The sequence below is a fragment of the Trichosurus vulpecula genome, chromosome 9 (assembly GCF_011100635.1).
Source record: "Trichosurus vulpecula isolate mTriVul1 chromosome 9, mTriVul1.pri, whole genome shotgun sequence".
In the NCBI taxonomy this organism is placed as follows: Eukaryota; Metazoa; Chordata; class Mammalia; order Diprotodontia; family Phalangeridae; genus Trichosurus; species Trichosurus vulpecula.
In genome coordinates, this window is record NC_050581.1 from 180,765,980 (window position 1) to 180,791,825 (window position 25,846).

Genomic DNA, 25,846 nt, shown 5'->3' on the forward strand with positions numbered 1-25,846 from the left:
AGGCCCCTTCCAGCTCTAAAATAACGACATCTGACAGTTTTGAGGAGCTGGAAGGCAGATGAACCTCATCCACACCTTGTTTTCAGTCCACAACAGGGAAAGAAATAAGGTAGAATTCTATTTTGTGTAGGATGGAAGGACTAATTAAACAATGAGTAAATATGCCCATGGAGTCCAAAATATTTTCTCTGGAAAATCCCTCAAAGTGTGTCACCTGTAGCATCGTATGATTTTGATTGGTTAATTATAGAGGTAACAGCCTGAGTTCTTGCATCATGTTGGGCACCTGTGTTTGTTACACTAGTTTTTCAAATGGCAAAAACTTTTATTTAAAAATGCACTTGAACAAGAAAAAGATTCTGTCCACTCTGAGATAAAATTCTGCATAAGGAGGACCAGAGTAGTTAGGCTCCATTCAAAGGAGTCTCTTTCCTGAAATAGCCAAAAAAAAAAAAGATTAGAAAGGGGCATCATGGCAGACACCTGTAGCTTGAAAAGTGCAATGAGGGGTGGGACCCAAGCCCAGCATATACAGTGGAAAGGAAATTTAGAAATCGTCTAGTCTGTTCTCTTCATTTTTCAGATAAGGAAACTAAAATTCGGGGCAGGGGAGGGGGTTTGATTTTCCAAAGGTCACACAAGGAGTAAATGGCAATGGTCCCTTCTACATTTAAATTCAATAAGTCTATTATTTGAATAAGCTGAGCAACCCTCCTTTAACTTCCTCATACATAAACTAATGCACTAATTTTGTTTTGCTCCAATGGACCAGATTCTTAACCACTGACTTTTAAGCTAAAAGTTCCTTCCTTATCATTTACAGTACCTAGGACATAGTGGGTGCATAATAATTTGATTGAGAGTAAGCATTATTAAAGGCTCTGTACTAAGCACTGGGGATCCAAAGAAAGATAAAAGCAGTTCCTGACTTTGAGCAGCTTACATTCTACTAGAGGAGTCAACAAAAGAATAACTAGGTACACGTAATATGTTTTCAGAGTAGATGGAACTATGGCACTAGCAGCTGGGAGAACTGGGAAACATCTCCTGCAGAAGGTAGGATCTGAACTGAGTCTTTAAGGGAGCCAGGGAATGAAGTGATGGTGATGAAGAGGGAGAGCATTCCAGGACAGCCAGTACAAAACATGGAGTTGGGAAATGGAACATGAAGAAGTGCAAGGAACAGCAAAGCCAGAGTAGCTGGATTGTACAGTGTGTAGAGGGAAGTCAAGTGTGAAGACTAGAAATGGAAAAAGGGGCAGAGTTGTGAAGAATTTCAATTGCCAAGCATAAGACTTTATATTTAATCTTAGAAACAATAGGGAGCCACTGGAGTTTATTGAGTTGGAAGGTGATATGGTCAGATCTATGCTTTAGGAAAATCACTTTAGTGGCTGAATGAAGGATGGACTGGAGTGGGAAGAGGAGTCAGTCTGCTCTGTCTGTTTGTCTGTCTAGCTCTCTGATGTCATAGACATAGAATGGTGATTTGCAGGCTCAGCCATATAAGTGATTTTCCTTTCCTAGTTACATCCCTCTCATATAGCGTGTAAATGTTGACCAGCATCTGAATAGAGATGAGTCTTTACAGTTCCTTATAATATGCGGTCCCTTTTCCAATCCATGTGTCAGTGTTATACCAACACAGCAAAGGATCACCCTCTTGCAATGCAGGATCCTGAAGGACTTCCCCCATTCTGAGTTCCATTGCATAAGTATTTTTATGCACCTTCTATGCATTCAGCACCTTGGAGAATACACTGGGCATTGTGCTACACTCTATACATAGAGACCAAAATAAGAGCCCAGCCTCTGCCTTGAGGAACTTATAGTAATAATAACGAAAACAAGGACTTACATGGATATGATGCCTTGCATTAACAAACTGTTTTACATGCATTTCTTCCTCCTAACAACCTTGCCAAGGTAGGAAGTATAAGTATTATCTCCATTTTAAAGACAAAGAAACTTAAAATCGAAAGTGCCCCATCCAAAGTCACAAGGATAGCACAAGGTTAGAGCCAGTCCCTGAACTAAGGTCTGCTGACTCCAAGTTCAGTATTCTTCATATGATATTACTTTCTCCCTCTCCCTTCTCCCACCCTGTGCATGATTTACTCTGTGGTTCAATTCATACTTTTTGGGTGGGGGGTAGGAGTGGGGGAGGAGAAGTCTGTTAGGCCATAGAGAAAATGGGAATATTTTCCTTTCCTCTCCATCTGCATTGCCTCGTCTCTTGAAGAGAGGGCTTTGGAAGGGGGAGGGATATGTGCCATAGCTTCATGCCAGCATGTGAAAAGTCCCAATGCACCCCCTTCTCTCCTCTCACAGAAGCCCTGTCATCGGCAGCCCGGGAACTGGTAGAGGCAGCCGCCACCTTTCAGATGTGCCTTTCGGAAGATCGGCTCAGTTGGGGGATGCTCTAATTAGCAATTCTCCTCCTGTTTCTCTTGCCTGTGCGATGCACTTCTCTGGAGGCTGCTTGCTCATGAGGGTCCTTTGCATTGTGATTAGGAAAGCATTGATCTTTCCCAAGCACAAGGAGAGGGGAAAAGTAAGGCTCTCCTACCTTTCTCCCCCAGGTTAAGGAAGACCCTTTTCCAAACCCTTTTCACGCATGAAGAAAGAAGTCAGTTCAGACCTGAATTTCTGGGAACTCACTAAGTACCAAGGTGTCTCTATTTGGAGATTCTGTTTAGAGTTGCCCTGGAGAGGACATACACATACACCCAGGATGAGAGGACATGAAGGGATAGAGATCAGTAACATTGGAGGGGATGCCCACATCAGTGAAATCCCAAATTCACAGACGTTTTGCAATACCTGTTCAGGGGTTCTGCTCAGTGAAATATACTGAAGAATAAGTGACATCAGAGGACCAATGTCCTCTTCTTATTGGACTATTGGAGGCATTCATTGTGAGACATGGCCAACATGTTGATTTGTTTCAAGTAGCTGCACTCCTTTGTTCCAAGAGAGGGTCCTATTGAGTGCAGGGAGAGTTAAACTAATAATAGAAAAAGGGCAACTGGGCTCTAATCCCAATTCTGTTCCTTACTGGCATTTCAACATCAAATAATCTGCCTAACCTCTCTGGGCATCATATTTCATACCTCAAAAAATAAAGGGGCTGGACAGATGGGCTTCTTCCATCTACAGAATTCTATGAAATTCTTTTGGTCCACATGAGTCTTCACAGCTACATTGTGAGGCAGTAGTTTTTCCAATGATCCCTCCAAAGGGCAAACCCACATCTTGTCTTTAGCCTACTTATGTTTACCTGGGCCTTAAAATATCGATGGGGAAATGACCATCTTCAAAGACTCTTCCGGGAAAAGGGAAAGAAAACAATGGAGTTAAGAGCTAACCTTAGCCATGACTTCCTTTGTTGCTCTGATTCTCAACTCTTTCCAAGGAAACCAGAAACCAGAGACAAGGATTGGGATCAGACCTGTAATTTCATTGGCATAGGAAATTCCCTCTATTGATACAGGTTGGCACCATCTCTGCAAATTAGCATCTTAAGAGTTCCTTGGGGCACTGAAAAGTCAAGTGACTTCCCCAGTGTAACACAGCTAAGTAAAGCAATCAACAAGCATTTACTATGCTCTTACTCTGCACCAGTCACTATGCTAAATGCTGGGGCTGCAAAGGAATAAAAGACAGTACGTACCCTCAAATGGCATCCATTGTGATGGGGCAGACAACGTGGAAATAGATAGAGAAATTACATATAACATCGATGGAAGGTAATATTGGAGGAGCCGAGGAGACTGGAAAAGGGCTCATGCAGAAGAAAGGATTTGAGTTAAGTCTTAAAGGGAGCCAGAGACATTAAGAGGCAAAGATGAGAGGAAATAGCTTGCCATGCTTGGGAACAGCCAATGCAAGGTCACAGAAAAGGATAGAATGTCATTTTTGAGATACTACAAGCAGAGAAGTATAGTTGGATTGGAGCAGAGTGTGTGGAGGTGAATAAAATATAAGAAGACCGGAAATATAGGAAGGGGTCAATTTATGAAAAGAATTTAATGTCAAATGGAAGAGTTTATATTTGGACCTGGAGGTAGTAATGAAGCCACTGAAATTCATTCATCTGGAGATGGGGTGGGGCTTGGGGGTACTAAGAGACCTTTACTTTTAAAAAATCAGGTTGCCAGCTAAGTGGAGCATATATGGGAGTCTCTAACAGAGACACTTGAGGCAGAAGATGTATATTAGAGATGTTGAGAAGATTTTTTTAAAAGTTTTGGCAACCAATTAGATATATGGAATGAGTAAATGTGAAGGGTCAATGGTGACACCAAGATTTTAGTCTTGGGTAACTGGGAGATTCTCTCAATAGTAAGAAGGAAGAAGGAAAGGTTTTTTTGGAAAAGATACTGAATTCTGTTTTGAACATATTTAGACTGAGATTACTACAGGACATCCATGAAATGTCCAAAAGGCAAGCAGTGATATGGGACTGAAGCTCAGGAGAGAACTAAGTGCTAGATATATAAATCTGGGAGTCATCTTCATAGAGATAATGATTGAACCAAGTGGGGGGGGGATGATGAGATCACCCAATGATAAAAAGGGGAAGAGAGCTAAGCCAGAGCCCTAGAGTATAGCCACAGTAATGAGTATGACTTAGATGGAGAACCAGCAAGGGAAACTGAGACAGAATAGTAAAGTAGCATATGTCAGAAGTAACACTGAAACTAGGTCTTCTTCATACCAAGGCTATCTCTCTATTACATCATGCTACAGGTTAATAAAGTCTCTGACAAAGAGGACAGTAGGTAAGAATATGGGAACCAGTTATGATTCTCAGCTTAAAGATAATGGGAATCTTAGCAGTATGAAACTATGAGCTAAATCTACCATGGTGATATTTTATAGAAATGAATAGGGGTAAATTCTGTATTTAGATTCAAAAATTATCTTTGGAAGTATGGAATAGCTTGGGTAGATAAAATCTGGGGATTTTAATGGACTACAAGCCCAAATGTTGGTCAATGACATGAGATGACAGCTAAATGCCATGCTAGAATGAATTAAGAGAGCCATAGGCAGCTAAATGGTGAAGTGGAGAGAGTGCTGGGCCTGGAATCAGGAAGACATGAATTCAAATCTGGCCTCAGACAATTAACCAGCTGTATCACTCTGGCTAAGTCACTTAACCTTTGTTTTTCTCAGTTTCCTCATCTTTAAAATGGGGATAATAATAATAATACCTACCTAGGTGGTATAATGGAGAGAGCACCAGGCCTGAAGTCAAGAAGACTCATCTTCCTGAGTTCAAATCCAGCCTCTAGCTATGCGACCATGGTCAAGTCACTTAATCCTGTTTGCCTCAATTTCCTCACCTGTAAAATGAGCAGAAGAAGGAAATAGCAAAGCACTCCAGTATCTTTGCCAAGAAAACCCCACACGGGGTCATGAAGAGTAAGACCAACTCAAATAACTGAACAACGACAACCCAGAGTTGTTGTAAGGATAAAATAAGATAATATTTGTAAAACATCTGTTCTATAACAGTCACCATATAAATGGTAGTTATTTTCAGTGTCCTTTTTGGAATAAAAAAGCACATATTACATGGTTCCTATGCATAAAACACTGTGCTAAACTCTGGATAGAAATAGAAAAATGAGATGCCCTCTGCTCTCAAGGAACTCTCCTTCTAACAGGGGAGATAGCTGTAGGGTGGGTGGAAAGGCCAGGTACTCAATTTTCAGGACATATAGCAATGCCTAAGGATCAAGAGGGCCCAGCATCACAGTAGATAGTAAGGTCAGGTCATCCTTTGATTCAGTGGCAGGGAAGAATGCAAGGCTTGATGGTCCAGTTAGCAAATAATCCAGTTTGGCGGAGTACAGATATGAGATAAAACTGGTGTACAAACTCACCTTCATTAGTGTCATCTCATTTATCAAATCATATCTGTTTCTAATGTTAAACAATTTTATAGCACCAAAGACTTTGGTAGTGAGAACTCTTTTTTCTGAGTTTTCTGTAGTTGTGACTACTAAGGAATGGGGAGGGTTATATCTTCAGTGCCAGCAAAGTTTGGATTTTTTTAAATTTTTAAGTGTTGTTGACATGTTTTGGTTTTACATTATATACATAGTGTCCCGAATGAGGGAGGTGTTAGTCCAACTCTGCTCGGCCCTGATTATACCATATCTGGAATGTGATGTTTGGTAATAGGAAGCACATTACAGAAACCACACGGACAAGCTGGAAAGCTTCCAGAAGAGGGCACCATGATGATGAGACAAGTGGAATCCATGCTCTATAAGGACTGGTTGAAGAAAATGGGGATGTTTATCCTAGAGAAGATTCAGGGGTGATACAACCACCATCTTTGAGTATTTGAAGGACAGTCATATGGAAGGGAGGCAACTGATTCTGTTTGGTCCTCAGAGCAGAACTAGGAGCAGTGCATAAATATTGCAGACTGAGATTTGGGCTTCTTATTAGGGAAAACTCCCTAATAATTACTAGAGATCTAGTATAACTTGTCCCTGGCCAAGAATCCCCTGGTTACTTTGCTAACAAGTTGTTATCCTTCTTCCTTATAAAGAACTACAGTTATCCCTCCTACACTGCAGAGGTTAGAGGCACAGCACCGCCACGATCTGGAAAACATGCATAAAAATCTTTGGCCCTCTCCATACTAGAGAAGAAGTCTAAATTTCTTCTTTTTCTTTTATGGGGTGTTGACAGTACCTTATTGTAAAATTAGGGTTGATATCATACAATACTATACATATATTTTATGCCTTTCTGAGTTTCTAAACTTTTTCTGTGTCATCTGCTGGCCTTCACATGTAATCTGCAGCTTCCACAAACCTCCCAAAAATCCCCATTTAATTTCTTTTGCTACCCCACAATATATTGAAACTGCAATGGGGAAAGTCTTGATGTGAAAGGGCTAATTGTACAATGGGGGAGGAGGAGAGGAACCACTATGTCCTAAGGCAATCATTCTACTCTAATACTTAAGACTTGTGTCCCATTAGGAAAGTCTCAACTTCTCAAACCTCAGTTTCCCCATCTGTAAAATGTGGTAGTTGGACTCACTGGCCTCTGAGGTTCCTTCTGACTCTAAACCTTGTTATTCTAGAACAGCTCTGAGGTCTCTTCAAATGCTGAAATTCTGTCATTTTACCCCTGCTAATCTTCCCTTCTCTGATGATCATAAGCCCAGCCAAAGACAGGCATCGAGCAGAATACAGAAAGATCTTTGTCCTTCTCTGCCCCATCAACAGGCACCTCTACACTCTGCCGGAGGATGGGGTGAGGTGGGGGAGACGGGAGTTGTCTATCTGTTCAGCCACGACTAGTGATACCTAACACTTCAAGTGTAGTTTTCTCCAGTGCTGTCAGGAGCCAGAAACTCATATCATGTTTCTAATTATCTGCCTCGACCCTTCTTTTTTTTCCTTTTTTTGGACAGTTTCTTTTCCCATTTTTGCCACATTGATACAGAGCTAAGCTCCATGTTTTTCTAATGCTGGCAACAAGAACTAGAGATGTGATAACAGCACATCCACAGCCAAAGATTGCTTTGCTCTGATGCCTTCTGTGACATTTCATGGGACAAGACTGCCCCCTTGGTAGAAAGCAGGAAATGTCTAAGGGGAGTCACTTGCAGTCATAGAGCTTTTCCATCAGAAAAGCCATGAGAATTTAAAAGTCAAGTTTATTCTTCTGTGATTTCTTTTTCCCCTGTGATAATCTTTCATTTTTGCATAGAAGTGCCTAAAGGAATTGGAAATTGTAGGATTTAGTAAATGCCAACTGTGGGGAAATACTCTTACTTAAAAACAAAGCAGTGGCTAATAATGAATTCCACAGAGAAAGCATCATCAACAGCCAAAAAATGAGACCACAGGAGATGGGTCAGGGAGCCTTGACTTAATTCAATCACCAGATTTAGGAACAGAGTTCTCCAGAGCAGTTAGCTCTTGTCAGAGCTGTCAATAGAAATCTTGCCACCTGAGAAAAATTCAGTACTACAAAGGGGGCATGAGAGGGATTGGCATAGGCCATGGGGGAGATTTCAGCCTTTTCCTCCAAAGGGCTTCGGGTAGAAAGTCCTAGGCCAAAGTCCAACTATGGGCAGTGTTGCAATGAGAGGAGAGACCTACCTTCTCCTCCTTGAATGTCAAATGTGGTTGTTGTTATTCAGTCATTTCAGTCACATCTGACTCTCCATGACCCCATTTGGCATTTTCATAGCAAAGATACTGGAGTGGTTTGCCATTTATTCCTCCATAAATGTCAAATAGAAGAGTTTCTATTTGATCCTAAAGTCAATAGGAAGCTACTAGAGTTTACTGAACAGAGGAGGGACATGTTTAGATGTCTAGGAATATCACTTTGGCAGCAGCTCTGTGGGTGATAGATTGGAATAAGGTGAGAGTCAGACCAACTAGGAGGCTACAAGAATAGTTAGAAATTTTCCAACTATGCTTGGAGACAAAAAGTCATATGTCTTCAAGAGACTACCCTTCTTGGACATGTCTTCTGCCACTCACCAGATATATTTGAAAATGCAACTTTCCCACCAGCCAACTGTTGAGGAATTACACCCAGTGGACACCCGTCTCTGAAATTCTATGACTCAGGTCTTTCCCTAAGAATGATGTAATTGCGGTTTCTTCTGTTAACAATCAATCGTCTGTGATGGAGTAATGATATTCTACCAGGGCTCTTGTGGGGTGATCATTAGAAAAAAATCATCTTCTATTTCCTCAAGTCCTCCTCCTCTGGCACTTTCTTCCTATGAATGCACCAAGATAATGTGGCCCAGACCTTGGGAAACAAGAAATCTTTGATGTGTCATCTCTTCTGCCCATTTCTTTCATCAGCTCTAACCCCATCTTTCAGTACATGACATGTCCTTTGGGAACTTTTGACAGACAATTTTATCACCTAGTAGGACCTCCTAATTTCTGGTCCATGCCTTTAAAATTCAGCTTACAATTAACACACCTGCTGTCCAAAGAAGGCTCTCCCTAGTCACCACATCCTTTAGAAGCTTTTCAGAACACAAACCAACCTCCAACTGGAGCCACTCGCCTTCATAACGTTTGATTGGAACAGATGAGTGGTTTTAAGAGTGAACATAAGACACAGTTTTTATTCCTTTCAGTCTTGAGGTGCAGAGTGGTTGGGTCATAGAAATGACAGCTACGGACTAGGCATTTAATCAAAATGTACTCAGGCTTCAAACAAAAAATAATTGTTCTGCAATTAAAAGGTAAAGTTGTATGTTGTGCTCCAAGCTCCCAGCCACATGCTGTGGAAGGCTCTGTACCCAGAAGCACAGAAAGTTATGGAAAAGGCAGCAGGATTGCAAAGCTTCTATAAAACAGAAAAAAGATTTGAATGAAGGAGACCAAGTTCCTATGACTTTTCACTTACGATCTTTCCACCTAGTTGTGTACTAGAGTGCTGAAACTTAAAGTCAGGAAGACCTGTGTTCGAATCCCACCTTAGACATTTATTGCTGGGTGATTTCTTGACAAGACCTGTACTTCTCTGTACTTCAGTTCCTTCATTTGTAAAATGAAAAGGTTAGACTCAGTGGTCTCTAAGGTTCCTGCCTGTTAACAATCATCTGTGACTCAGTAATAATATCCCACGCCACATTCTGAATCTGTGATCCTAAATAGATGTGGCTGGTGATTTTGGAGTTAGAGGACCTCATCTCTGCCACTTGCTACCAGCGTGACCTTGAACAAATCCCTTTACCTTGTCTCTTGGCCTCAGTTTCCCCCCCTTGAGAGATGGAGATAATAATAGTGCCTATATTGTGCCATTGAGGATCAAATGATAATATATGTAAAGCATAAATGCCAGTTATTATTACAACAGTAGGAAGCACATAGACAGTGAAGTGAGAGAATCTGGGTTCAAATCCTGACTCTGCCACCTACTACCTATGTGCTATCATCATGTCATCTCACTACTACAGAAGTTAATCTACTCATCTTCTAGGTGGTGGGGAGTGTACTAGATGGCCTTGATGTTTCCTTCTAGCTTTAAATCTATGACCCTCTCTATTGAGCTCTAATGAGATCTGACTCTTTGTTCTAGGAAGTCTCATATAAAATTGGGGGGGCCGTTCTTATTAGCAGATTGATCAGAATAACCTGTAGGAGAATAAAGACTGGGATGGTGCCAATGGAAGGACAGTGAGTACAAACTGGCTATAACATTTCCCCAGCCAGAAAGGGGGTTGATACTAAAGAAGGTCATGCAGTAAGGAAGGCTGGAAAGCAAAGCTGATTAAACTACAGCTAGGCATCTGCTATGGAGCCCCACGGTGGAAGATAGATGAGAACACAAACTTCCTGGACAACATCCCCATTCACAGCACACTGAGCAACAGAAGACATGGACATTTCTCCTCATCCATAAAACTGGGTCTCAGAACAAATTATTCCAGAGGATGGGACCATTTTGTTCAATTGAGATCATTCCCCTGACATTTTCCCCAGGTTCTCAGATAAACTAGCAGGTCTTTGTAGGCCAAAATGTAGGGACCTGAAGCAAGATAATGTGTATTACTTGGATATTATCCTTGAGAATTCAGCAGATGAATTCTTTTGAAGCCAGAGCATTTTCCTAGACGAAACTGTGGCCCATAGTCACCCAGTCATAACATTAAAAATTAAAGAACAAAGTTTTTATTCAGTGTCACCATGTTGGATACTCATAATCTGTAAACCATGAGGAATGAAATATAGAGATCTAACCAAAGAAATCCAAACCATGTGGGAACAGATTGAGGCAAGGTTCATCCCAGTTACCCTGTCTGCTCTGGAGCTGTCCAAAAAATTGCATTTAGTGACGCTGCAGAGAGTTAGCTGACATCACAATATTTTTATTCCCTTATAGTCTTTTATCCACCTGCTCAATCATCCCTAGAATATTAAATATCAAATAATAATAGCAGGATAGTAATTTGTCCTAAGACCATTTCTATCTCAACTACACTGAAAAACATGAGAATGAGATAAAAATGTTGATGACGATAAAGAACTTAATTTTTAACTAAGAATTTTCAAATTGGTTATTTCATCTGACACTCACATCACCCCTGGGAGAATCATAGGGTAATAAATTCTAGTCCAGCTTCTTATTTTAGGTAGGAGGAAATCAATAACCAGAGGGGTTATGACTTGCCTATATAGGGGAGAGATCACAGCTCCTATAATGGCTTATTTATATTCAATTCAGTAAGCATTTCTTAAGTGTTTGCTGTATGCCAGTGCTATGCTAGAAGTTGGGGACCCAAAGACAAACATAAAATCATCTCCAGACTTGGAGAACTTAGTTTACTGAGTCTTCCTTCTATGGCACTTGAAGGTTTACAAAACCCTTTTCTCACAGCAATTATTTTAGATAATTATTTCGTATTATCTCCATTTACAAGTGAGGAAACTGAGGCTAAAAGAAGTTAAACTTAACCCCTTTAGGTAGAGAGCAGTGGACAGAGAAAGGAATGTTCAATTCGCCATCAGAATACCTGGGTTTGAATGCCAGCTCAGAAAAATTCCAAATGACTTTGGCCAAGACATTCCAACTGTGCACCTCATTTTTCTCTTGAACTAGATGCCTTCTGTGTTATCTTCCAGTTCAAAATCTATGACGTTTCCAATTCAGTCAATCAACAAGCACTTAAGAGTGCTTACTGTGAGCCATGATGGGGTCACAAAGACAATAATGAAACAGTTGAATGCTCATAATAATGAGGGAAATAGCATTCCCTGTGTGAGTAAATAGAGAGTATAACTAAAATGTATCCTTGTTAGTTTGAGGGATGTTATAATGACTGGTGAATGGAGAAGCTAAGACTTGATCACAGGTCACCCCAAAGTTTCTTACTGCCACACCTCATGCTCTAATCACATTGGCTTCGCATTATACCAAAAGGAAATTGAAACACAGAGTACTTCAGTAGCCTGTGTAATGTCACCCAGAAATCAGTGATGGGACAAGTACTAGAATCAATGTTTCCTAACCCCAAATCCAATGACCTACATCCCATGGTCCCACTACTGCTGTGCCTAATTTTTCATCTCATTAATACCTTATAGCCAATTCAGGGAAGCTTTATTTTTAAAAATGTGTTTCTGCATTCAACTGTTTCCTTTTCAGTGTTACTTGAATTCAATTTGCAAATACCTATTAAGTCCCTACTACATGCCCAGTAGGGCAAGGCAGTAAAAATAAAAACAAAAAATTAAATACTTCCTGACTGTAAGAAGTTTACATTCTACTGGGGAATGGGGGTCCTATTGGTAAGTTAATGAAAAGTAATTTGAAGAGTGAGTATTAATAACATGAGCCTTGAAACAAGCTATTAATTCAAAGGGGGCAGAGGTAAAGAAAAATGCATTCCAGGCATGGTGGAGCAGAGTGGGGAAAGGCATGAAGGCAGGGAATGACTTTCTGAGTTTGTGGAACAGCCAACAGGTGAATTTGACTGAAACATCAAGAACATGAAGGGATTAATAAGAAGTATGCCTGGAAAGATATGTTGGACCCAGGCTGTGGAGGACTTGAAATGCCAGAGTGAAATAGGGAACCACCAAAGATGTTTGAGGAGGAGAACAATGTGGTCAGACTTGTGCCTTAGGGATTTAGAAGACTGATTGATCATCCCAAAAGATCAGTCAGTTGCTGGGTGCCATTGACAGAGACATTGAGAAAGGGACAGATGTTGATGGAGAGTCGATGAAACTAGGTTGTTTAACCTGGAGAAGAGAAGATTTGAGGGGGACAGGAGAGCTGATTTCAAGTAACTAAAGGACTGCCATGTGGAAGAGAGTTAAATTTTCTGTGCTTGGCCCTAGAGGGGCAGAATTAGAAGCAATAGGTGGAATTTGCAAAGAGGCAAATTTATATGAGGAAAATATTCCCACCTGGTGGAGCTGTAAAAAAATGGACTGAGCCTCCTCTTTGATAGTAAGCTTCCCCTCATTGAAAGTATCAAAGCAGATGCTTTCTCTTTCAAGTGAGTTTCAGACTATCCTGGTCTCTTCCAACTCTAAGATTCTGTGGTTCTTTAGTTTCCACATCTCTCCCAGGACACCCATGAGGGCTTTGGAATTTGGAGACTGCTCTTGAGATCCCAGTACCTCATATGTAAAATACCCATTTATCTTTCATCACATCTACAAAAAATAAGGGAGGCCAGGAGGAGTCACATCCTTGTGGATATCTCAGCTTTGGGATGCTTCGGGAACCCTGACAGTGTTTGGGGCTTGCTGCTTCCAGCACTGTGTTTTTCTCCATCCCTTTAAAAAGGGTTGGGAAGGGATAGCGCTGTGATTGTCACTTGAACCCAAGCAGTTGCCGCTGGGTTTGCTCAACTGCTCAACCGCACACACAGTCCCAGTACATCCACCCACACACACATTCTGTCTCACCCAAGCATTCAGTCCCTCACTTGGCACTGGAAATGTATTCATCTTCCCAAGATGCACTTGAGTAGCCCTGATTATATATCTGGGGCTGTGGGTTGGGATTTTTTTAAAATCCAAAGTAGAAGAAATATTTCAGAATGGGAAATGTCAGTCCCAAGGATTCTGAGAAGGTCCCCTTGGGATGTGAATTACTACCTCTTCTTCATGGGGCAGGGGAGGGAATCTCCTCCATCTAAATGGGGTCCCAGCATGAAAATGTTCTCTTTACATTTTATACTTCGATTAAGGAAGTGATTAATATGCTTCATCAGCCTCATAAAAGGCACTACTTGTGGGGGACCCAAGGAAAGAAGCAACTTTGACCTCTAAGAACTTAGGAGCTAAATCTACTGCAGTGTAGCATAGTGGCATATAGAGGCAAGGGAACAAATCTGCATTCAAATCCCAACTATGACAGCTATTAACAAATCACTCAACTATCTAAGCCTTGGTTACCTCCTCTATAAAATGGGTGGGTGGGGGTCCCAGGAGAGGAGGAATGAAAGCCTAGAATACCTACCTCTCAAGGTTGTGAGAAGATAATGAGAGGTAGGAAGGAGAGAAAATAAATGCTTCTTAACTGAAAAATATCAAAGTCAAAAATATTCCATTATACACATAATGGAATGGAAAATATGATAAATACATGTATTATATATATATATATATTGTAGATAGATAGATATATATATAGATAGATAGATAGATAGATAGATAGAAAATATAATGAAAGATAAGACCCAATAAGAAAGGACTGAAGTATTAATTGCTTTTCTGAGTTTGTATCCTCTCTCCCGTGGTCACTTAATTCCTCTGAACCTGTTGCCTCATTTATAAATTGAGAATAATAACACATGTATCTATAAAGCACTTTGTGAATGTCTTATCACTTTGTAAACATAAATGTTTACTTTATTCTCATTGGAAAAACCTCCTGAGGCTAAAGCACAAACTCCCCAAGGCTTAGAACCATAGATTGAGAGTTGGTGGAGACCTCTGAGGACATTGAGTACAACTCTCTCGTTTTCTAGATGAGGATACAGAGGCATAGTGAGTGGACCACAGTCACACGGGGAATACATAGCAGAGCAGGTTTTTATCCCGGGTCTTCCAAACCCAACCCTTGTTCTTTGCCCCCAAATCCTCATCACATACTTCTGTTCCTCTCATCAAGCAGGCAGCCACTGCAGCTACCTCATCCACATGAAGTGACAGCTCACCATGAGCCCACGTCTGCATATCAAAGGTCAAGGGTCCATTCACAGTTAAGTTTAGTGAGCACAATATCTCCCTGTTTCTTACACGGCACTTAAATTCCACAAAGATTGTACAAGTCACTGAGGGTTCGTGGAGAAAGAGCTGAAAGGGACCTCAGAGGGTATATAATGTAACACCTTCATTTTACAGATGGGGAAACTGAGGGGAAGTACCTTGCCTATGGTCACACAGGACTTCAACCCATGCCTTCCATACATTTTTAGACATGAACAATATGGGAATTTATTTTGCTGGAATCTGCATATTTGTTGTAAGCATTTGTTTTTTCTTTTCTTCTTTTAAATGGAGTGAAGAAAGAAAACAAATGCTTTATTATAAAATAATATGCTTTATTAAATAAATGTTCATTGATACATAAAATAGGACTTTAAAAGCCTTCTACAAAAGGACCCAGTCCTTTTATTCTCTGTAGAGCCAGGGCTCATCCCCCTGAACCATGCTGCCTCTGCATCAATTTTAGAGCTAAAAGGGACCCTAGTAGTCATCTGGTCAAACCCCCCATTCATATAGATAAGGCTCTTGAGGGTCGAGGGACTTGTCCAAGGTCACAAAGATAGGCAGCAGCAGCAGGGCCCTGTTCTGACTGCAAAACCAACACTTTTCCCACTGTACCATACCTTAGGACTCCTTTTCTCCATAGGAAATAGACCAATAGGAGAAAGGTCTCAAACTTCCCATTGTATATCTGTAACTAGACCAGGGTGCTCCCCTCCTAGAAGGCATGTTCCTTTCCCATGGTGTCCATGATCCCTTAACCTTGTCCTCCAGCCTTTGGACCACCAACCCACGGATTTTGTTTTATCTTAGAGGTAATAGGGAGCTACAGAAAATTTTTGAGCAAGGGAGTGAGATTGTCAGACATGTTCCTTAGGAATGTTAATGCAGCCTCTGTGTGGAAAATAGATTAGGAAGAGAAGAGACTCAAAGCAGCAAAACCAATAAACAGGCTGAGAGGCAATGAGGACCTGAACTAAGGAAATGGTCATATAAATAGAGCTAGATATGAGAGACACTGTGAAGGTAGAATTAACAAGACTTGGCAAATGATTGGATGTGGAAAGTGAGAGCAAGTGAAGAATTGAGAATGACTCAGGAGTTCTGGACCTCAACAGAAATAAGATGTTTGATGGAGTGGGTTTAGAAAGGAAGATAATGAGTTCTGTTTTGGACATGTGAAGTTTGAGATGCCTATGGAACATCCAGGTAGAGATGTCTAGGAGGCAGTTGAAAATGTAGGACTGAAGCTCAGAAGAAAGATGAAGACTGGATAGAGCAATCTGGGACTCCACAAGTTCAAATGAATGAGGTCTGAAAAAGGCCACTGGGTCTAGCAGTTAAAAGATCCTTGATAACCTTGGAGAGAGCAATTCCAGTTGAGCTGTGGGATTGGAAGCCAGAATGGCCTCCTCTACCGAGTCAGAGCCCAGTGTGCCAGCAGGGGGAATGAGCTGAAAACCAGCCCAGAGGAGGTGAAGTGTTTAGATGCCTTCCTCTGATTTTATTCCAAATCCAAATATAGGTGGCTTTGAGTTATATACATTGTTTTCCAATGCCTAGACTTCTGTTCCCTTCTAATGAACAGAGTCAAAAGTTAACTCTCTTGTCCTGTACCATGCCTTCAGCTTTGCAGATGTTATTTTTTAAGCTACCTATTTTTACGAAAAATATTTATAGCAGCTCTTTTTGTGGTGGCTAAGAATTAGAAATCAAAGGGATGCCCATCAACTGGGGAATGGCTAGACAAGCTGTGGAATATGATTGTCTTGGAATATTATTGCGCCGCAACAGATGACCAGCAGGATGATTTCAGAAAAACCTAGAAAGACTTACATAAGCTGATACACTGCGATGTGAACAGAACCAGGAGAATGTTGTACACAGTAACAGCAATATTGTTTGATGAAGAACTATGAATGACTTAGCTATTCTCAGCAATACAATGATCCAAGACAATCCCAAAGGACTAATGGTGAAGCATACTATCCACCTCCAGAGAAAGAACAGATATTGATTGAATACATAAAGATGCATGCTATTTTTCGCTTTCTTTCTTTTTTTGCTTTTATCTGAGTCTTCTTGTACAAAATGACTAATATGGAAATGTTTTACATAATTGCCCATGTATAACCTATATCTGATTGCTTACCATCTCAGGGAAACGGGTGGGGGAAGAAGGGATAGAATTTGGAACTCGAAACTTTAAATAAAAATGTTTAAAAAAACATTTTAAACTCTCACACCAGGCTCTAGTATTCTAGGATTTCCATAAATCTTGATCTCATCAATGTGGGTACTCCTGGATCAACAATCTAGATTGCAGCCCATCTGTGCATGGCCATCCTGTGTAACTGTTGTCTTTGTCCTGAGTTCATGGCCTGCTTCTGATACATCCTGGCTCTGTGACCTAAGGAAGAGCAATTTTAATTTCTCAGACTAACTCTCTAATCCTGTAAATTGCCAATCAGATACTGATCTGCATTGGCAGTGGGAGCTCACAACACCAGCAAAATAAAAAATGGGTGGCTGTGGCTGTGTCTGTGTGTGTGAGAAAGAGACAGACAGAGACAGAGAGAGAGAGACAGACAGACAGAGACAGAGAGAGACAGAGAAAGACAGAGAGAGACAGACGGAGATGGAGATGGAGACACAGACAGACAGAGACAGAGAGAGAGAGAGAGAGACAGAGAGAGAGAGAGAGGCAGATGGAGATTGAAACACAGAGAAAGAGACAGAAAGAGTCAGAGAGAGAGAGAGAGAGAAACAGAGAGAGAGGAGGAAGATTTTGTTTAAGGGGCAAAGAAACTCAGCTACTCTATTCTTCATGGAACATTGGAGTTGAAAGAGACATTAGGGATCAAGTCCAACTCCCCCATTTTACAGATGACTACACTGAGGCAAGAACAACAACAACAAAACTGAGGCTTAAAGAGATTAACAGCTACCCCAGTTCTCACAGGTAAGCAGTGGCAGCGTCAGGACCAGAACCCAGATCTTCCAAATAGTCCTAAGCGCTCTCATTCTGAAGGTCTCCTCATTCCATAAAGCTGCCCGTGTGTGTTCTTTGCTCAATCAGGGAAAGGCAGAGGGAAGGGAACAGCAGTGGGGGACAGGAACCAGGGAAGAATGGACACTTCCTCTTTCAGAAACACTTTGGAAGAATAGCCCTATGTATTTCAGCCATTTTTTCAGTCATATCACACATCTGGTTAGTGGCCTGACCCCATCTGGAGTCTTCTCGGCAGATTCAGGTGTGGTTTGCCATTTCCTTCTCCAGCTCATTTTACAGAGGAGGAAGCAGGGTGAAGTGACTTTCCCAAGGTCACACGGCTGGTAAATATCTGAGGCCAGATTCAAACTCAGGATAATGAATCAGCGGTCTATCCACTGTACCACCTAGCTGGTACCTACCACTGGCACATACTACATGGGTGACCTTGGGCATCTCACAGCATCCCTGTTCCTTGGCTTCCTCATCTGTAAAAATGATGGGGGTGGAACAAAAGGCCTCTGAGGCCACTTCCAATACTACAGTGGACAGGGAATTGGACAAGGAGCTGGGAAACTTGGCTCCTGAACCCAGCTCTGCCACTAACCAGACACCTGATGATACTTCCCTCTGTTATTTCCCTCATAAAACAAAGGGCTTATTAGAGCTGTTGACATGAATGTTGCTGCTCAATTGTGTGTTAACAATTTAATAATAGCAACTACCCTGCAAAGTAGCTGCCATTACTATCATGTGCAATTTTACAGATGAGGAAACTGAGGCTCAGAAAAGTTCATTGATTTCCCTAGGGGCACCTAGCCAGTAAGCCTCTGGGCCAGGATTCAAACCCAGATCCAGAAACAATGCATGCAGAAAAGCCAGGAAATGAGATGATGTCAATGAGAGCTTCTCTGTCAGCAAGAAAGCCGTGACCAAAACTTCATTAAGATGGTAGGAAAATTGGAGATCTGAGTCAGTCATTAATGCAGAAATATAGTTGTTTTATGCTTTAAAAATAAAAGAAAGAAAGTCCTGCAGCTTCATTTTCCTGGGTTTTGTTGCAAAAGAGCCTAATCCACTTTTTAAGTGTGCATTGATTTCATAGTATCAAGGCCTGCAGTCCTCCTGGGCTGCACCTGGGCTGCTTTTTCCCCCTAATGAATTGGGAAAAGTGGTTTAAACCCCTGCCGGGCTTCCTATCAAAGCTACACAATGATTGGCCTGGGTTCCCTTATTAGAAATGGGCAGAAGGAAACCCCTCAATCACCCACATTGTGCCAAGCCTGGCGTCGCATACATCTGATGAAAAGGTTACATTAGGCACCTGAAAAATAATTTAATAACTCAATATAAAGGCCATTAAGTATGTGTCTACACAAGCAAAGTCAGGTGGAGAGCTGAAGTAATGAGCTGGGCCATTCTGCAACTGATTAAATTAGCCAGCACATGCTCAGTTCTCCCTCAGCAGCATCGGAGCCTGCAGAAGCCACTCTAGGCTGCGGCTCTTAGGAATGGCATGACAGATTCGGATGTAAGGAAGCAAAGACTGATCCAGTCAATTAATGGATATGACTGGTTGGTTTTTCTACTTGAATGGAATTGCCCTCTGGCTGAACTGATCATGAATTCATTCAGAGTGACCTAACTGTGATTTAAACATAGGCAAAGAATTCAATTCGATCCAATCCGATAACCAATCGACTGGTGTTTATTGATTAGACCGCTGCTCCTTGAGAGTAGAGACTGTCAGCTCTCTCCTATGCTTAGCAAAGTGCCTGCACACAGTAGGTGTTTAAGTGCTTGTTGGCTTGACGTGACTTCTTAAGTGCTTATTACTATTACTGCTGAAGATTCAAGGACACAAATAAAATACACCTTCCCCTCTAGAAGCTTACATTCTATAGGAAGAGAAAATGTGTATCTGTGTGTATGTATGTTTGTATGTATGTATATAGATATATGAGTGCATATAGGTATGGGGTCTACAGCTGTGATTTCATTCCCATTTCAAGAAACTCCCTCTACCAAAGAAGGTTAAAATCTTTGCAATCTATAGTCTCAGAGAGTTAACCAGAACACTGGGAAATTCAAACAGCTGAGTATGTATCAGAGATGGGACTTGAACTCATATATTCCTGGTTTTAGGACCAGCCTTGCTCCATATTAGGATTAGCCTGGTTTCCATTACTAGAGGTTTGAAAAAAAAACTAGGAGTCCTAAGAGGTGTGGAGGAGAAGTAATTACATTCCAGACATGATAAATATAGATAATGCAAAGATATGGAGACTAGAGACGGAGCGTCCAATGTGAGAAATAGCAAGACAAGTTTGGCTGGACCACAGAATGAATAAAGGGGAGTCATGTATATAATAATGATAGAGTAGATCCAAGCCAGGATGTGAAGGGTTTTAAGTGTAAGGCTGCTAGGAAGGATACCTCCAGTCATTAGAAAGATTTTCTTGACGTCAAGTTGGTCTTTGCAACTTCCCCCAATGTTCTTAGGACTACCCTCTGGGGCCAAGTAGAGTACACAGAATCTTGTTTTTCTTTTCTTTTTTTGGTGGGAAAAACAATTTATTTATTTATTTGAATTTTATAGATTTTATTCTGAATAAGTATAATCTGTCTTCCATGCGGCAGCCCAGCTAATACCTGAATATAGCTAACATATAGCTTTAACATTTCTCTTCTCCAGGCTTCACAGGCCCAATATTTTCACCCAGTTCTCATATGCCATGGACTCATGGTCCTTCCCTATCCTGGTTGCCCTCTTCTGAACAATATATCAATATCTTTATATTCTTACATTATGGCACTCGGAACTAAACACAAGACCCCAGAGGAGGTCTAACCAGAGCAAAGTGCAGCGTGACTTTAACCTACCCATTCCTGAAAGCCATGCCTCACTTGGAGTAACCCATCATTAGCTTTTATGATTGTCATACTACTTTGCTAACTCATTGAGTTTATCGTGCACTAAAAGCCCAGGTCTTTTCAGAACTGCTGCCCAACCGTGTCTTGCCCATATTGTATGTATGAAATTTATTTCATAAATCTAGTGGCAAGACTTTACCTGTATCCCCATTGAATTTCCATCTTATTAGATTTAGCAAAATGCTCTAGTCTTGTCAAAAATCTTTGGGGCTCCTGACTGTGTCATCTTCTAGGTTCATTATGCATTTCCTTCAGCTTTGTGTCATCTGCAAAATGGGTGAGCATGACATCTTTGCCTGTATTTAAATCATTAATAAAAACGTTAAACAGCACACAACCAAACAGATTCCCTAGTGTATTCCAAGGGAGACTTCCTGCCATGTTGACGTTTAACCTCTCAGTGTCTGTTTCCTCATCTGTGAAATGGTAATGCTTGTTCTAACCCTATGTTGTGTGAGGAAAGTACATTGAAAACCTCAAAGTTCTAAATGAATGTGAGTTATTTTTAGTACAATTTTCCTGGAGCTTGGTGTATATAAAGGAGAGTAGCATAATAAGATTGTGAAGAAGGGAGGCTTCAGATTGTGGGTGGCTTGAACGCCAAGTAAAAATTTGAATTTGTTTATCAAGCAATAGGTTGTTGTCATTGAGTCATTTCAGTCGTATCTGACTCTTCGGGACCCCATTTGGGGTTTTCTTGGTAAAGATGCTGGAGTGGTTTGACATTTCCTTCTCCAGCTCATTTTACAGGTGAGGAAACTGAGGCAGACATGGTTCAGTGACTTGCCCAGGGTCCCACAGCTAGTGAGTGTCTGAGGCAATAGGTAGACCCTGATCATTTCTGAGCAAAGGAGTGATCTGCCTGGGTTTATGCAGATCATTCAGGTGGTATTATATGAAGAGTATGTTGGGGGTGAAGATATTGGAGTTGACAAGAACATTGCAATGATCAAAAGAGAAATGTTTGTTCCAGGCCCTTATTTCCACTCTCATCCCCTCCTCCAGCCTTAGGCTGTCCCAGAATCCATTCAGGACAGGCAGATGGCAGGAAGAACTACCACCATTGGGAGCCGTCCTCTCCTCTTGCCTTCCTCCCTCACCCTGGCTACTTCACTATTTATGAGGTTTGGGTGTTATGGAAGTTAACAACTCCTTTGCTTCTGATGAGAAAGAGACCCACTTGGCCTTGCCATCTGGCCACCTAAAATCTTCTGGGCTTTATCTCCTGTCCTGTCCCTTTGCCCTGCACTACCCCAGTACTATCATCTTAAATCCCTAAGTAAGTAACCCAACGATCTCTGGGCCTCACCATCTACCAGATTACTGTATACCTGGCACTCTTGGGACTTTCTACCAGCCCTGCCGTTGAACCTTCTTTCCTGAACTGTCTCCCTCACAGTGTGAAGTCCTTGAAATCTGGGACTGTCTCACTTCTTCTGTTTGCATCCCCAGTGTTAAGCACAGGCTTCGGCACAACATATGTATTTAATAAATGCCTTTTAGTTCATTCACTCATTAGTTACTAGGGATACAAAGACAGGAATGAAATCATCCCTCTTCTCAGCATTTACATTCCACTGGTAGTCATATATCAAATGAGTCTGCTGTCTTACCGATTAACAAACTAATTTCTATCTTATATACATTTTATATAAATATGTATGTATGTATACGTACATATACATAAACACATACTTGTGTGTATACATATATAAAAATATACATGTATATATACATGTATGTGGATGCATATGATAAAGATATGGATATCTAATAATATGTGTACATTTAGGTTATATATAAACATGTGTTTTATTTATATACATACATATATACAGCCTAGCTAGAGAAGGCAACATATATATAGTATGTATTATAATATATAACATATAATAACAGTACATGTATATATATATGTGTGTGTTTGTGTGTGTGTATACATATATATAGCCTCTCCCCTCTCTATATATAAATGTATGTGTGTATATATATATATGTATAACTCCCCCCCTCTATATATATATATATATATGTATATGTACATGAGTGTGTATGTATATGTGTGTGTGTTTGTGTGTGTGTGTGTATACATATATATAGCCCCCCCCTCTATATATAAATGTGTGTGTGTGTGTGTGTGTGTGTATATATATATGTATAACTCCCCCCCTCTCTCTCTCTATATATATATATGTATATGTATATGAGTGTGTATGTATATATGTGTGTGTGTGTGTGTGTGTGTGTGTGTGTGTGTGTAGCCTCCTCCAGCTAGACTATAAACTCCTTTAGGGCAGGTACCATTTTCACTTTTATCTTTGGATCCTTATTGCCTAGCACCGTGCCAGTGCCAAACTGGCACTTAGTAAAGCCTTGCTCAATTGAATTGAACCGAATTAAATACTGTGTAAATGCTACGATCCCTGGGAGGAAAAGTCAACTGATGTGTTTACTGAGAGACAAAAATGAAGTAGGCCTCACCTTCAAAGAGTTTACAGTTTCTTGAGAGAATGTCAAAAGCCTTAGAGTTGGATGAGACCATGGAGGTCATCTGGTGAAGTTCCCACACAGTGCATGGATCTTGGCTACAACTTCCTTGACAGATGGAATCCAGGCTCTATATGAGCATTCCCAGGGTTGGGGAACATGTTACTTTGGGGGGCAGCCCATTCCCATGTCATACAGGGCTAGTGCAAGGTTTTTCCTTATCCTAGGCTGAAATCTGGCCCGTTGTGTCCTCCTACAGTCAGTCAAAACCCTGGCCTCTGGTGCTACACAGGATAAAACCAAATCTTTCTGCTGTGTGACTGTCTGCCTCTCAGTCATTTGAAGAGAACATCATGTTCCTTTCCCATACCCTGTAGCTCCTTCCTCTTTAGCCTTCTCCTCTTCAAGGCAATCATCCCAGCTCCTTCAACAGTTGCCCAGGTGACATGTTCTCTAGACCCCTTAGCATCCTGGTCCTGCTTCCTGGACCCTCTCTAGTTTTTCACTCTTGCTTTTAAAAGATGGCCTTTGTACTAGACCCAGTACTCTAGGTGTGGTCTGACCAGAGCAGGGAGCTATGGCACTATCCTCTTACTTCTTCTTGCTGCTAGAGTTCTGATTGATGCAGGAAGAGATGAACTGAGGCTGGGTCTGAGCCCCAGCCCTACCTCTTACCACCTGTGTGACCTTAGTCAGTTTCCCCATCCAAAAAAATGAGGAAGTTGGACCACATGACCTCTAAGTCCTTGATCCAATGAACTATAAAATGAGGAAATTGTACTAGTACCTTCCAAGATAACTTTCACTGCTAAAATATGATTGAAGAAAGACTGAAAAATAGAAATCCATTTATCTTCTTGATATAAAGAAGATAAAACTACCAGATGAGTAATAAGACCATTAGGTTGGGAATCGAAACATGAATGTGATTGTTGGTAGATAATAGTAGTGGCTGGACCTTAGCCATGAGGTCCATCAGGCTGTCCCAGCTGCCAGGAGAGGGTTAAGAATTTGGCTCCTCTCTTGAGTGGAACGGAATGTGAGCTGGGAAGGAAGAGTAGGCGTGTTTAAAGGTTGATCATTTCAGTAGCCACAAAACTACCAACTGCTATAAATCAGCATCTCCAGAGCAAAGAAGACATCTAGCTATGGAGGAAAAAAGGCTGCCAATGCCTCTTCTCTAGGCACTTCTGTTCTTTCCCTCAACTTGGCTTTCAAGGCCCTCCATAATCCAGACCCTTTCTAGCCTGATCTTGCTACTCCCTTCTACCTGCATTCTTCCCAAACTAACCACCCTCTGTCCCTTAGAGGAGTGCCTTAGTAACCTACCCCTACACCTTTATGTATGTCATTTCCTGTGACTGGAATGCCCTCCCCTCCCTGATCTTCCCCCACCCCGCTATTCTACCAATATCTCAACCTGCTGAAATCCTATCCAGTCTCTAATACTCAATTCAAATCCAGTCTTTTTAAGGGAGCCTTCCTTGATACCCCTAATCAGGAATAATCCTTCTCCACTCAGACTTCATGTAACACTTGGTGTGCACTCTCTTATGTTACAATCTTGTATTATTTTGTCATCTGTGTGTATGAATAGTTTACTTATTTTGTGTCATTATCAGCACTCCATGACACTATGAGCACCATCAGGGAAGAGACTGTGATTTATGTGGCTCTTGGAATCCCTAGTTTCCTTCTAGGCTCAACTCAAGCACCAGAGCCTGCATGAAGCCTTTCCTGGTTCCCTGTTGCCCCCCCTCCCCTAGTTGCTACTGACTCCCCACTCCCAATTACCTCATTTTTATATACCCACATATTTACATGCTAGCTCATCTGGCTAGATCATAAGCTCCCCAAAGGCAAAGAATAATTTCACTTTTATCTTTGAATCATCAATGCTTGGCACATAGTAGGTGCTTAATAGATGCTTATTGACTGATTTATATATTATTTGTGTCTACCAGAGCAGCTAACACCGTGTTCTGCCCTTTTTCATATAACAGAAAGGAGGGTAGGAATGGACTTGTGATTCCATCAATACAGGGAACACATATATGTGTGTGTATATATATATATGTGTGTGTGTGTGTGTGTGTATGTATACATATATATACATATATACAAAGAGAGAGAGAGAGAGACAGAGAGAGAGAAAGAAATTCTATGGCAATTCCTTCCACCAATTCAGTTCTGGCAATATAGCAACAATATGCAGTCATAGAAATTATCATGGGCACTGAGAGATAAGATGGCCTGCCTGTTCATACAGGTAACACATGTGAGAAGCACCATATTCTAAAGGGGTTTGGTTAGATGATTCAGTGGATGGAGTGCTGAACTTGGAGTCAGGTGTATGACCTAGGCAAGTCACTTACCTTCTGTCAGCCTCCATTTCCTCATCTGTAAAATGGTGATAGTAATACCACCTACTTCCCAGAGCTGTTGTGAGGATCAAATGAGATAATATTTGTAAGATACTTGGCAAACCTTAGAGTGCTGTAGAAAAGCCAGCTGTTGTAATTGTTGTTTCTTATTCCCATATACATGCCATCCAAAAGTCAGACTGCTCAGTCCTATTTGACCCTAATTTTAGAAATGAAATACTCTACGCATTATCAGGGTTTTTTTAATTTACCCTAGATTCTTTTGTTTATTTTATTTTTAATTTATAGAACAAAACAAGCATTTC

General features: G+C 41.1%; 1 protein-coding gene across 1 annotated transcript in view; it reads left to right on the forward strand.

Moving 5' to 3' along the window:
* Positions 1 to 25,846, forward strand: part of CADPS (calcium dependent secretion activator) — a 575,524-nt gene that overhangs the window by 498,676 nt on the left and 51,002 nt on the right. The gene's annotated exons all lie outside the window — the stretch shown is intronic.